Raw genomic sequence first — 13643 nt, 5'->3', positions numbered from 1 at the left:
TAATATAACTTTTATAAGAAAGTTGATATATTGTTCTCCTTATTCTTTTTTCATATTTTTAGTTGGTTTAGAGTTCAGATATGGAGCAGGGATGTATGGTGGATGGGACCCTAAAAGCCCAAGCATTTTGGAGCAAGATCATAGGAACGTCTGAGAGCCAGCAAGACACAGAAAGGGGAGAAGAGCAGGGGGTCAACTGTGAGACCCACCCCTGAGGGTAGAGCAGAACTTTGCTCCATAAGGGCAACTTACCACCAGGGGTTTGAAGGGGGAAGAGCTGGTATATAGAGAGGCTAGAAGTATTTTGGTTATGTATGGATGCCCCTCCATATGAAAGAAGTTATCAGGAATGAATGATCAGAATTCTCCAGTACAAACCAATGTATTATTCAATTGACTAAGTCTGCCTGCTAAATTACTATAATATTCTAAGCTGGCTTCCTTGAAATAATTTCCAAATTGCTTAAATTACACCTTTTGTGTATGTATCTGGTCATTCAGTCACATGATTATAGACAATCTTTTAGTTTTCTGCCACAGATGGTTAACTGCTTAGCATGGCGAGTAACTTTACATGTTCACCCTCCCAGGGCTAGCTCATCTCCAAGAACCCCAAGATACCTCCCTAGGGTGTGTGTGCTGATACTACTCCCCTACTGTGTCTTTAAAGCAAACTCTACATCAAAAACAAATGATGTACTATATGCTGGCTAATTGAACATAATAATAAAAAAAATAATAATTAAAAAAAACCCCTGCTAAATAAAGTCTCAACAACTCAAAAGAAAAAAAAAAAAGCAAACAAAATTCCTCACGACAGGGACATTCTTTGTTCCACCAACTTGGGCAGAGTTCCGACAACTGCCTATTTCAGTCTAGAGCCTCTAATTCCTATGCTTTGTCCTGTGGTGGCCCGAAGAGCGAAGGTGTTTTACGTTCAGCGAGATTCCCGGGGGTGGGTGAGTCTTGCGGTGGCATTTCCGGAGTGGAGGAGAAGCCTGCGCTTTGCAGTTGCCATAGAAACCTGACGTCATGCGGCGACCGTGACGAGTTTTTCAGGGAGACAGACTTGCCCTCGCAATGAGAGCAGGTACCGCCCTCAGATGTTTGGGACCCAGCTGAGGGTGTGGGGTCCTCGCCGTGGGGGCTGAACCGCCCGGGAGTGTGAGGAGACAAAGGAATCCAGGTCCAACTCTTTTCCGCTTTGGGGCTCGTTGCCCCGGCTGTCTCATAGGTAAAGCCCCTGGGGTCCTGCCCAGCTCCAGTGAATGTGGGTATTGCTCCAGGGGTGTCCTGGAGCTGCTTTCCTCAAAAGGCAGGGGCTAGGGAGGGAAGACAGGTAAAATGATTCTGTGCCCCAGCTTCCCAGTCTGTACAATGGAGATGAGAATACTTCATCCACAGGATCGCTGAGAACCTTCAACGATACAACTGAGCAAGCCCAGAGCCCTGTGGTTACTGGGGGGTCATGAATGCCTGTATGAATTCAGGCCATTTCTCACTCCTTTTCAATTTTATTGTTAGGAGATAGACAAGCAAAGGAGGAGAAAAGGGCCCTCGTGAGAAGCCCATTAAAACATGTGGTTGTTATGACAACCACCCAGTTGTATCAGTGTCATTGTCAGTAACCCAGTGCCTAGCATGGTACGGGGGCACGTAGTTACACCAGTAAAGCATAGTGATAGTTGGATCTGTCTCTTCCTGTGCAGCTCTTCTTACCAGTGGCCCAGCTCCAATCAGGTGCCTGAAGGAGGCAGGTTCTGAGGACTTGAGTCCTGATGGCTGCTGAAGCTTCTACTCCAGATTCAAGGGCAGCAGTCCTCAGGAGACCCCAACACTTCACATTCCTGGTGCAATATGACGCCTGGATCAAGTGAGTGCATAGATCTGAACAAAAGCATGTTGTGGAATAATAGCTCCTGTGAGGTTCACAAACTAGCCTAGAAGTAGAGAAGCTACTTTGATCTGATCATGAGAGAAGAGGTTTAGCACGTGGAATGTCATTTCTTCAGCAGCCACATGGTTTGTAGTAGCCCTTGAGGCCCATCTTGGAGAAGTCTTTTGTCTGAAAGCACTGAATTGTCCAGCTTGAGGAAGGAATGTGATCTTTAACATGCATTTGGAGTAAATATACCTAAGTTGTTCTCCCTGGGTAAATATTCAGTGATTCTCATGTTTCTCTCAGATGGGTGTTGAAAAATGCATTTGATTAGAAAGTCTTCCTAGCGATTTGAGAATGTAATATAGATTGAGAATGTAATATAGTTCCCTGGCTGCTACATTTTTATTCATTTTATAATGAAATACTTAAGAAGCCAGAAATTTTCCAAATATTAGTTAAGCATGTCAGTTATAAGAATTTATATATTTTTTAAATACTTCAGAGTGTTTTATTATTATGTATTTATTATATCCAGCGATATCTGCTATAATAACCAAGTATTCTTAAATATGGTTATGTTTACTTTCCTGGTATATAACAGTTTCAGTTCCTTATTACTTGGCCTCCACGCCCCCCCACCCGCCCCACTATGTATACCCAACAAGCACTGATCTTCTCTTACTATAGATTAGTTTTCATGTCCTAGAATTTTATTTAAATGGAAGCATAAAGGTTTTTTTTTGGCTTTTGGTTTTGGCCTGGCTTCTTTCATTGAGCCTATTTGTTTAGATTTACCCATTTTTTTGTATATATAAATAGTTCATTCTTTTTTAATTGATGAGTAGAATCCTATTATACAGATATACTACAACTTGCTTGAAATTCGTTGCTTTAAAAAAAATTAAAGCTCCTATGAACATTTTGTATACATTTTTACATGGATATGAGCTTTCTTTCTCTAGTATTTCCCCCAGGGTAAATACTTAAGAGTGCAATGGCTGGGTCACATGGTAGATTTAAGATTAACATTGTTAAGAAACTACCAAACTGATTGTACCATTTTTTCTTTGCCACCAGCATTGTATGTGAATTACATCCTCCACAACCCTGCCAATGCTTGGTATGGTCAATCTTTTTAATTATAGCCGTTCTCATGGGGATGTAGTGGTATCAAATTATAGTTTTAATTTACAATTCCCTTATGATGTTGAGCATATTTTTATGTGCTTATTTGCTATTTCTATATGTTTGGTGAGGTGTTTATTCATTTGGTGAAGTGTCTACATGTTTGGTGAAGTGTCTATTCTCTATTTATTGTAGTGTATTTTTTTTCTAATTGACTTTCTATATAGATTTTTTATATTCTAGATACAGGTACTTTGTCAGATATGTAATTTGCAAGTATTTTCTCCCACTTAGTGCCTCATTTTTTTCATTCTCTTCACAGTGTCTTAAGAAGAGCATTTTTTAACTTGGAGGAAGTCCAATTTATGTATTAGTTCACTTATAGATTGTAGTTTTGGTATCTCTTCAATGAAACCTTCACCTAACTCAAGATCACAAGGACTCTTTCCTATGTTTCTTCTAGAAGACTGACAACTTTAGGATATATATTTAGGTCTGTGATCCATTTTGAGTGGACTTTTATATGTAGTGTGATATATGGGTCACAATTGATATTTGTGTATATGATATCCACTTGTTTCAGCACCATTTGTTGATAAGACTCCCATTTCTCCACTGAATTGCTTTTGCCCCTTTTCCAAAAATCAGTTGTCCATATGTGTGTGGGTCTATTTCTGGACTCTATTCTTTTCAATCTACTTGTCTACCTTGATTCCAATACCACACTGTCTTGATTACGGTAGGTTTCTGAGTCTTAAAATCCGTAAGTGTTCATCCTCCAATTTGATTCTTTTTCGGAGTTGTTTTTCATGGTCTAGATCCTCTGCGTTTCCATATAAACTTCAGAATTGGCCTGCCAATTTCTTTAAAAATATTTGCTAGGATTTTTATTGGATTGCATTGAATATGTGGATCTATATTTAGGGAGAAGTGACACTGAAATAATACTGAATCTTCCAACCCACAAAGACACTTGTCTCTCCATTTATTTAGGTCTTCTTTAATTTTTCTGAGCAATGTTTTGAAGTGTTTAGTGAACAGGCTTTGCACATCTGTGGACAGATGATCTGTAAGTATTTCATACTTTTTGATGTTATTGTAAAAGGCATTGTTTTGTAAATATAATTCCCAAGTATTATATTTTCACCAAACTGTCAGCAGCCAAATGTTTAATAATAGCTGTTGCCAGATGTTTTTTGTTGAAAGCACAGACTACTCTAAGATGAAAAAGCTACCTGATGGATAACAAGCATTTGACTGTGTTTCTATGTCAGCTTTTTAACATTATTGGCAATGTACTGAAACTAGGGAGAAAAATGTCACAGAGACAATTCTACAGGTCATCTCCAGAAAAATCAGTCACTAAAAGAAAATAGTTATAGTAGCTTTCAACTTTATATGTGTGGTTAGAATTGAACCAGTTGAATAGTGGGGTTTTCCTTTTTTTCCTTAGAATTGATGAATTCTGCGTTCTTGAGTGGTGAGACAGAGGAAGGAGAGACCATGTACATATATAAGTACGTATGTTTGTATGTATGTGTATATTGTGGAAGCTGCCAGGAATCTTTATTGTGAGGAATACTTGAGGTTAATTACTTTACTGTGGTCATGTCAGTCGTGTTCACTTCCTAACACATAATAGGAAGCAAATCACAGTGGTTGTTTTTTTCCACCTTCATTTGGCCAGCCTGGTTACCATGGCGACTCAGTGACTGCTGTGGTATCTGGTGGAGATTGAGCATTGTTTTGTAATTCTAGCCTGAATCCCTTACTAGGATCATGGTTGTCAAGTGTTGCTTTTCTTATTTCCTCATTCCCTCCAGGTTTATTAATTGAAATTTGGCTGGAGGTAGGGCTTTCTCTTCTCCCTGTTTATTTGTTTTTTTTAAAATTTATATCAGTATGACTCATAGATTCCTATTTTGCAAAAAGAGTTACCATCTGATGCTATAATTATTTTTTTTATGCTCAAATGTCTCAGAATTGGCCAATGGAAGCCCCTTCAAGTTGACTTGTGTCTCTTCGACACTTTCTTAGAATTTTTTCTTTCTTTTTTTTTTTAAAGATTTTATTTATTTATTTGACAGAGAGAGGGAGAGAGAAAGTGAGTACAAGCAGGGGGAGCGGCAGGCAGAGGGAGAAGCAGACTCTCTGCTGAGCAGGGAGCCTGATGTGGGACTCGATCATGACTTGAGCCAAAGGCAGACACTTAACTGACTGAGCCACCCAGGAGCCCCTAGAATTCTTTCAACATTTACTTTGTTCCCTGAGGCTATCTTTTAATCTGTAGAAAGAAAATTATGATGCCCAACTCAGCATCACTTTGAGGAACTGAAGAGAAAATAACAACCTACAGCATGTGGCGTCTAGTAGGTCCTCAGTGAATGCTATTTCTCCATTCCAATTTTGCCTCCTTCATTCTGTCAAGGCAGTGTTTCTGACATGAACATCATAGCATGAGTACCGGAGACAATACTTGGACATGGAGCAGCAAGCAGGGATGAGCACACATTTCCATGATGTGAGAGCTTCATTGTCACTGCTGTGTACGGGAGGAGGCTGTGGGATGGAGCTGGGGAAGAGGCACAGCATCACTGGACAGCTTCCAGTGACCTGAGTGGGGACAGGCAAGCACATGCTCACCCATTGCCCCTGTGTTTCATGTGCTCTCCCTTTCTCTCACTTTATTCTTTATTCCATGTGCTATCTGATCCCCTGACTCTCCTGGCTAATGGAGCAGCAGACAAGGCTGTGGACTCTGAGCCCCTGAAATAGGAGCCAATAGAGAAGAACAAAGTGTGATGTTGAGTGTGCTAGACTGGGTCCTAGAACAAGAGTGAAGAGATTAAGATCCTATCATTGGGACCATTTAGGTTAAGTTACTACCCTTCCTTCAATGTCTTCTATACAACAAGATAACAATACCCAATTCTCCCAGTCACCTGGGAATATTGCATGTTGTAAGTGTGATCCCATGGGGGGAAGCAATCTGTGGTCATAGGTGGGAGGGAAGGACCAGTGTACTTTTGAGTAATTATATTAACAGAGACATCCCAGATACCATTGAACTCTGGTAGTCATGAGATTAATGGTACACAAATGTCAGATGCTTAGGTCAGGATTTCTCCAACTGTAGTCCTCAGAGTTCATCAAAAACAGGAAGGTAGAATGGGAGGGGTTTACATTTTGAATAATATCTCCAGTTGTTTCTGGTACTCATCTAAGTTTAAAAAGTCCTGCTGTGAATTTGCAGCAAACTCTTCTTATAATTTTTAATCCTTTGATGTCTAACTTCCTTGTCAGCTTCTTCTGAAACTCAGCTTTAAATATCTGTGTCTGCTTCTGTGTGTCAAATAGGTAACAATTCCTTCATGTAAGTAATATTTATTCAGAGATTTACATATGAAACACGGAACTAGTCACTAGGACACAGCACAGAACAAGATAGGCAGGGTCCCTGGCAATAAACAGGTAAACAAATCAATAAGCAGGACAATTTCATATGGGAATGAGTGCTTTAAAGAAAATAAATGAATCCATTTAATAGGAAATGATGGGGACAGGGATTATTATGGATGGGTTATCCGTGAAGTTCTTTCTCAGGAAGTGACATGAGTTGAGTCCTAAACAGCAAAAGGAAACCAGGCCTGGGCTGGCCCTTTTGTTTGTGATGTGCATGCCACAAGTTGTTCCAGGAGCAGATGATGAGCTTGAGTGGCAAGAGCTTGGCAGACAAAGTGCTGATGGTCAGAGATGAGGTCAAAGGGCAGACAGGAGCCACATCACTTGGGCCATGTAAGGAAATTAGAGTCATTCTAACGGTGGAGGGTTACAGTATGGGAGTTACATGATCTGATTCATGTGCTCACAAGGTGACTCGGGCTGCTGTGATGAGAATGGACTAGACAGTGACAAGATGGCTGTGGGGATAACCATTAGGAGAATCTTGCAGTAGTCTAGGAGAGGGATGAGGGTGGATTGGCCCAGTGCTGCCACAGTGTGCAAAGGACAGGGGTGGTCTTGGACAGGACATGTTGGCAACAGGACAGGTGGGACCTGCAGTGACTGTGGGTGGGGGTATGTGATGATAAGGCAGAATCAAGGATGAGCCCTTGGCTTTTTGTTCAGCCAAGTGCAGAAATGGTGGTGCTATTTCCTGACATCAGTTGTTCCAAGCACTTTTGAGATGTTCTCATGATAATTAGTTAGGTATCCAACAGTGGTTATGGTGAAAGTGATTTACAAGATGCAGCATTTGATGAGTAGGATTCAGTGGTAAAAACTATTATGCTTTATTAAACACACATACAAACTATAAAACTATACAAATCTCATATTGTATTTGTTTAAAGTAGCTAACATTTTTGAGCTCTTATTGTGTACCTAGCAGTGTTCTAAGTACTTTTGTGTATTAACTCAATTCACAAAACAACCCATGACGTAGGGGTGATTGTGTTCTCCATTTTATAGAAGAGGAAACTGAAGCACAGGTTCTTTCAGTCTCCTAAGATCATAGAGATCCAGGTATCCTGACGTCTTTGCAGTAGAATTTTTTGAATAATAGGATTCTGGACTATTTATCCTTGTAAAGACCAAACACAAAGCAATATTTATTTAAAAATGTGTCTTCTACAGTACTGCATAATCCCAATTTTATACATGAGACAACTGAGTGACTGTAAGGTGAAGTAAAAGTATTCAGACTCACACAGAACTAGGATTTGGACGTGGTCTGTCTCCAGAAGCCACATTCCTAACCAGTACACTTAGAAGAAGAAAAAGACATTTGTTGCACTACATCAGCCTACGATGGGTGATGTTAGGTCAGGGCCATCTGTATCTCTTTGGGTGGAAACTATGCTTCAGTAGGCATTTGCATTGTACCAGATGGTATTTATTTAAGAAAAACAAAAAGGTAATAATTATAGAAACAAAAGGGTGTCATAGATGAACAAAGCTAGACCCTGGTTAAAGTGGTAAGGACAGATTTTAATCAGTAATATACTTTTGTAACAGGGAAGAGTTGAATGTGAACTCATCACCAATTTGTACAGAGGTGACTGAGCATTTTAAAGGGAGTATAAGGGAATAGGGAGCGTAGTAAGTAGGGGCTCAGTAGAGTCAAGGAAATGAAAAATTACAAAAGTAAGGAAGTGGGTTTTGCCCACCTGAGTATGCTAACTGGCCTTTATTCAGGTTAGATTTCTACTCTCCCACAGATGCTGGAGGCAGGGGCCCTATCTTCAGGTGTTGGCTGGGACAAATAGTAAATTGTTCTGGCAGCCTTGAGTTTTCTCAGGCAATCACTTTAAGAGGATTTAGGGTCATCTTAGGAATGTAGCTTTGAGCTGTTAGAAACTAACAAACTGAGGGTTGCTGGAGTGGAGGGGGGTGGGAAGGATGGGGTGGCTGGGTGATGGACATTGGGGAGGGTATGTGCTATGGTGAATTATGTAAGACTGATGAATCACAGACCTGTACCCCTGAAACAAATAATACATAATATGTTAATAAAGAAAAAAAACTATGGTAGTGTTTAGTTCAAGACTTAACTGGCCAGGGTTGAGGTATAGTCAAGAAAAGGGCTAAGAGGAGTCTGTCTAGAGTTTGGCCCAGGAGAAAATCTTTATCAAGGGTAATAATTATATAAAGAGGAATAATCACGATAGTTACTATGCATTAGACAAATTGGCTGTTAAAATAATTCCTTGGACTTTCATGGTAAATTTTTTTTCCCCCTCTTATGAGCTCCAAGTGCTTTTCAGATGGGAATCACATTGCTCTGTGCTCTAGGCTTTGTTGGATGGAGGGCAGGGCTGATTTGACCCCTTTTGATAGGTGAAGCTAGAGGAGGTGTGGTGACTTACCCAAGGTCACCTAGAGTTAGTAGGTTAGGTTGGCCTATGGGGCCAAGTTTGTCTCCTGTCTGGTACTCAGTTTTCTGTACATCAGACATAGCTCTGTCCTTGTTCCTATGTGCAGTGAATCACTCTAAGGGCTCAAAGGATACGTGCTTCTTTAAAGTTAACCTGTGAGTAAAAAAATAAAAGTAAAAAGTAAAAAATTAAGTTAACCTGCAAGTAATATACAAGGACACTTAGTCTCTTCAAATAACAAGAAATAGGGTATTGATTATCCTCTCCTTCCCTAATCTCTATTGGGAGACTAGAAGAAAAATTCCTGGAATCTCGCATGCAGCGTGTACTCTTTTGTGACTGGCATCTTTCAGTCAACATAATGTGTATTTACATTATCATTGTCCATAGTTGTAAATTGTTCATTCTCATTGAGGTATAGTAAGAGGTACATTATGTGGATATTTCATAATGTATCTATCTGTTTGGAGAATTTACATATTTTTACATTTTTGATTTATTTTGAGTAATGGTACTATGAATGCTCTTTTATGTATTTTTTGATAGACATATATATTTTCATTTCTCTTGGACATATACTAAAGAAAGGCATTTCTAAGTCATAGAGTGTGCTTATGTTGAGATCAGTAGACACTGCCAAGCAGTTTTTCAAGTGGTTGTTCCAATCTGTGTTCCTACCAACAGTATGTTGTGAGTTCTACTTTTTCCAAATTCTTGACAACACTTGGTATTTTCCATCTTTTTCATTTTTGTTGTTCTGGTGGGCATGTAGTGGTATGTCACTGTGGCTTTAACTTCAATTTCTCTGTTATAAGTTTTCTTTAACTCTCTCTGAAGTGTTTAGTTTCTTTTAATCTAAAGAAGGTCCATTTTTTAACCTTCTGATTTATTTGCTGAAAAAACTAGATCTTTTTTCCTGTGGAATTTAAATTTGGGGTTTTGCTAATTATATCCTTATTATATAATTTATTATGTTCCTCTGGCCCTTCTATTGTCTTTAAATTGATAATTAGGTTTAGAGGCTTATTTAGATTCAGGTTTTTTGGCACGAGTACCTTAGATGTGGTGTTGTTTAGTTCTATAGTATTACACCATGAAGCTCATTTTGTCTAGTTGTCTCCTGTTGTGACATTAAGATTCATCACTGAGTTCTGAGTTAGCCTGATCCATTGATTATAAAATTTCCCATGTGCTTTTCATCTCATGTTTTATGCAATCTCTGAAGATTGTTGCCTGGGTCTACATTTCATTAAAGGCTGCAAAAAAGTGATATTCTAATTCTGATTTTGCCTGCATTCATTAGCTAAAATTCTTTTATTAAAGAAACTTAACCTCATCAACTTTTAGGTTGTGCTAAACTTGGTTTGCATAGGAAGGGAAGGATGAATGTGTAATTCTTTCACAGTATTTCTACTTTTCAAAATAATGATTTGTTTTACTAAAATCCTCCAAAGGTGAACAGTGAGTTTGTTTTATTTTGTTTTGCTTTTTGTTAGAGTGTCATCATGAACTCAAAGATCTTTATATTTGATGTTTTAATCCATTGTGGTCATTAATCATTTTGATGTTCAAAATGTTTTGTGTTTGGCCGGTGAAGTTCCTTCAGATTGGCTTCTGAGTCTTTTTAATATGTTTTCTGGCAGGATAGTTTGATCCATAATTCATGATAGAATTCCTACCCCAGACCTGGAATCAGCCATTTCTCTAAGGAAGCCTGGTTCCTTTGAGTGGGACGTGATTTTAGAGGATTCAGTCAGGGTACTAGAGGTGCTCATTGCTACTTGGTTAGCCATTGTTTCTTGACCTTTTCAATGCATGTAGCCTGTAAATACTTATTTTATATATATATATATATATATATATATGTAACTCTTAAATAGACATTATTTTTTAAAGCAGTTTTAGGCACAAAACAAAATTGAGTGGAAAGTATAGAGATTTCCCATGTGTGCCATGCTCTGCACATGCATAGCCTTTCCCATTATGAAACTGCTACATTTGTTTTAATTGATCAATCTATTTTAACATATCATTATCACCCAAAGTCCATAGTTTATGGTTTATTATGGCTCATTCTTGGTGTTGTGCATTTTATGGGTTTGGAAAAATGTATCTACCATTATAGTATTATACAGAGTACTTTCATTGCCCTAAAAATCCTCTGTGCTTCACCAATTCATCCCTCTCCCCTTTCTAACCCCTGGCAATCACTGATCTTTTTACTGTCACCATGTTTTGCCTTTTTCAAAATGTCATATAGTTGGAATCATACAGTATGTAGCTTTTACAGATTGGCTTCTTTCACCTAATAACATGCAGTTATGGTTCCTTCATGTCTTAATAGCTTGATGGTTCATTACTTGTTATCACTGATAATATTCCATTGTCTGAATGTATCACAGTTTACTTGTCAATTTATTTAGTAAAGGACATCTTGGATGCTTCCAGATTTGGGTAAGTATAAATAAAGCTGCTATAAACATTCGTGTGCAGATTTCTGTGAGGGCATAACTTTTCAACTCCTTTGAGTACATGCCAGGGAGCATGATTGTTGGATTGCATGGTAAGAGGATGTTTAGTTTTATAAGAAACTGCCAAACTGTCTTTGAAAGTGGCCATACTATTTTGTATTCTTACTGCCAATAAATGAGAATTCTTATTGCACTATATCCTTGGCATCATTTGGTGTTGTCAGTGTTCTGGATTTTGGTCATTCTAATAGGTGTGTAGGGGTATCTTGTTTTAATTTGCATTTCTTTGATGATATATGATGTGGAGCATCTTTTCACATGCTTACTTTCAACCTGTATATCTTCTTGGGTGAGGTGTTTGTTAAGGTCTTTGGCCCATTTTTTAACTGGGTTGCTTGTTTTCTTATTGTTAAATTTTAAGAGTCCTTTTTGTATTTTGGATTAACAGTCCTTTATTAGATGTGTCTTCTACAAAAATTTTCTCCAACTCTGTGGCTTGTCTTCTCATTCTTTTGAGGTTGTCTTTTTTAGAGAAGAAGATTTTCATTTTAATGAAATCCAGCTTGTCAATTATTTCTTCATGGATCATGCTTTTGGTATCAAATCTAAAGTTATCATCAGGGGCTCCTGGGTGGCTCAGTTCGTTAAACGTCTGCCTTCAGCTCAGGTCATGATTCCAGGGTCCTGGGATCGAGCCCCACATTGGGCTCCCTGCTCAGTGGGGAGCCTGCTTCTCCCTCTCCTCCCTGCTTGTGTTCTCTGTTGCTATCTCTGTCACTATCTCTGTCTCTCTCAAATAAATAAATAAAATCTTTTAAAAAAAGTAAATAAAAAGTTATCATCATATCCAAGATCATCTAGATTTTTTCCTATGTTACCTTCTTTGCATTTAGGTTTATCATCCATTTTAAGTTAATTTTTGTGAGGGGTTTAAGGTCTATATCTATATTCATTTTTTTGCATGTTGATATCCAGTTATTCCAGTACCATTTGTTGAAGAGTATCTGTGCTCTATTGTATTACCTTTGTTCCTTTTTCAAAATCAGTTGAATGTATTTATTTATTTATTTTAAGATTTGATTTATTTATTTGAGAGAGAGAAAGAGAGTGAGAGAGAGAGAGCATGTGTAGGGGCAAGGGCAGAGGGAGAAGCAGACTCCCCACTGAGCAGGGAGCCTGATATGGGACTCGATCCCAGGACCCTGAGATCATGACCTGAGCTGAAGGCAGACACTTAACCGACTGAGCCACCCAGGTGCCCCAGTTGAATATATTTATGTTGGGTCTATTTCTGGGCTCTCTATTCTGTTCCATCGATCTCCTTGACTATACTTTCATTAATATACACTGTCTTGATTACAATAGCTTTATTATAAGCCTTAAAATCTGGTAATGTCTATCCTACAACTTTGTTCTTCTCCTTTAGTATGGTATCAGCTATTCTGCATCTTTGCCTCTCCATTTAACCTTAGAATCAGTTTGTTGGTTTCCACAAAATTACCTCCTGAGATTTTGATCAAGGTTGCATTGAATCTATAGATCAAGTTGGGAAGAACTGACATCTTGACAGTATCGAGCCTTCCTAGTCATGGACATGGGATATCTCTCCATTTATTTAGTTCTTTGGTCATTTATCAGAGTTTTTTAGTTTTCCTCATATAGACCTTGTACATATTTCATTAGATTTATATCTAAGTATTTCCTTTTTGGGGTTGCTAATATATATATAATTGTGTTTTTAATTTCAAATTCCACTTGTTCTTTGCTGGCACATGGGAAGGCTATTGAATTTTGTATGTTTACTTTGTATTTTGCAACATTGCTATAATGGTTTGTTAGTTCCAGGAGACTTTTGTTGATTCTTTGAGATTTTCTGCATAGATGACCATGTCATCTGTGAGCAAAGACAGTTTTAGTTCTTCCTTCCTAATCCATATACCTTTTATTTCCTTGTCTTACTGCATTAGCTAGGACTTTCAGTTAGATGTTGAAAAGCAGTGGTAAAAGGGGACATCCTTGCCTTGTTCTTCATCTTAGTGGGAAAGCTTCATGTTTTTCACAATTAAGTATAAAGTTACCTGTAAGTTTTTTGTAGACATTCTTTATCACATTTAGGTAGTTCCCCTTTATTCCAAGTTTACTAAGAGTTTTTTTGTTTTGTTTTTTTTATTCTTATGTTAATCCCCATACATTACATCATTAGTTTTAGATGAAGTGTTCCATGATTCATTGTTTGTGCATAACACCCAGTGCTCCATGCAGAATGTGCCCTCCTCAATACCCACCACC

At 38.3% G+C, this 13643-nt stretch overlaps 1 long non-coding RNA gene across 3 annotated transcripts in view; it reads left to right on the top strand.

Moving 5' to 3' along the window:
- The first annotated feature begins 988 nt into the window (after positions 1–988).
- LOC115942060 (uncharacterized) overlaps positions 989–13643 on the top strand; it is an 88280-nt gene continuing 75625 nt past the window's right edge. Inside the window, exons 1-5 of one of the 3 annotated variants that reach the window (XR_014141240.1) lie at positions 989–1090; positions 1710–1873; positions 4001–4076; positions 4461–4524; positions 5748–5880. This is a non-coding gene — a long non-coding RNA (uncharacterized LOC115942060). Of the gene's footprint in view, positions 1235–1709; positions 1874–4000; positions 4077–4460; positions 4525–5747; positions 5881–13643 lie in introns of all 3 variants that reach the window. The other 2 variants (XR_004076713.2, XR_014141241.1) reach the window with 2 other exon arrangements.

This window comes from Leptonychotes weddellii, chromosome X, assembly GCF_054177405.1.
Source record: "Leptonychotes weddellii isolate Sample4059 chromosome X, ASM5417740v2, whole genome shotgun sequence".
Taxonomy (NCBI): Eukaryota; Metazoa; Chordata; class Mammalia; order Carnivora; family Phocidae; genus Leptonychotes; species Leptonychotes weddellii.
The sequence above is the reverse complement of the archived record's forward strand: the minus strand, read 5'-3'. Positions and strand labels throughout refer to the sequence as shown.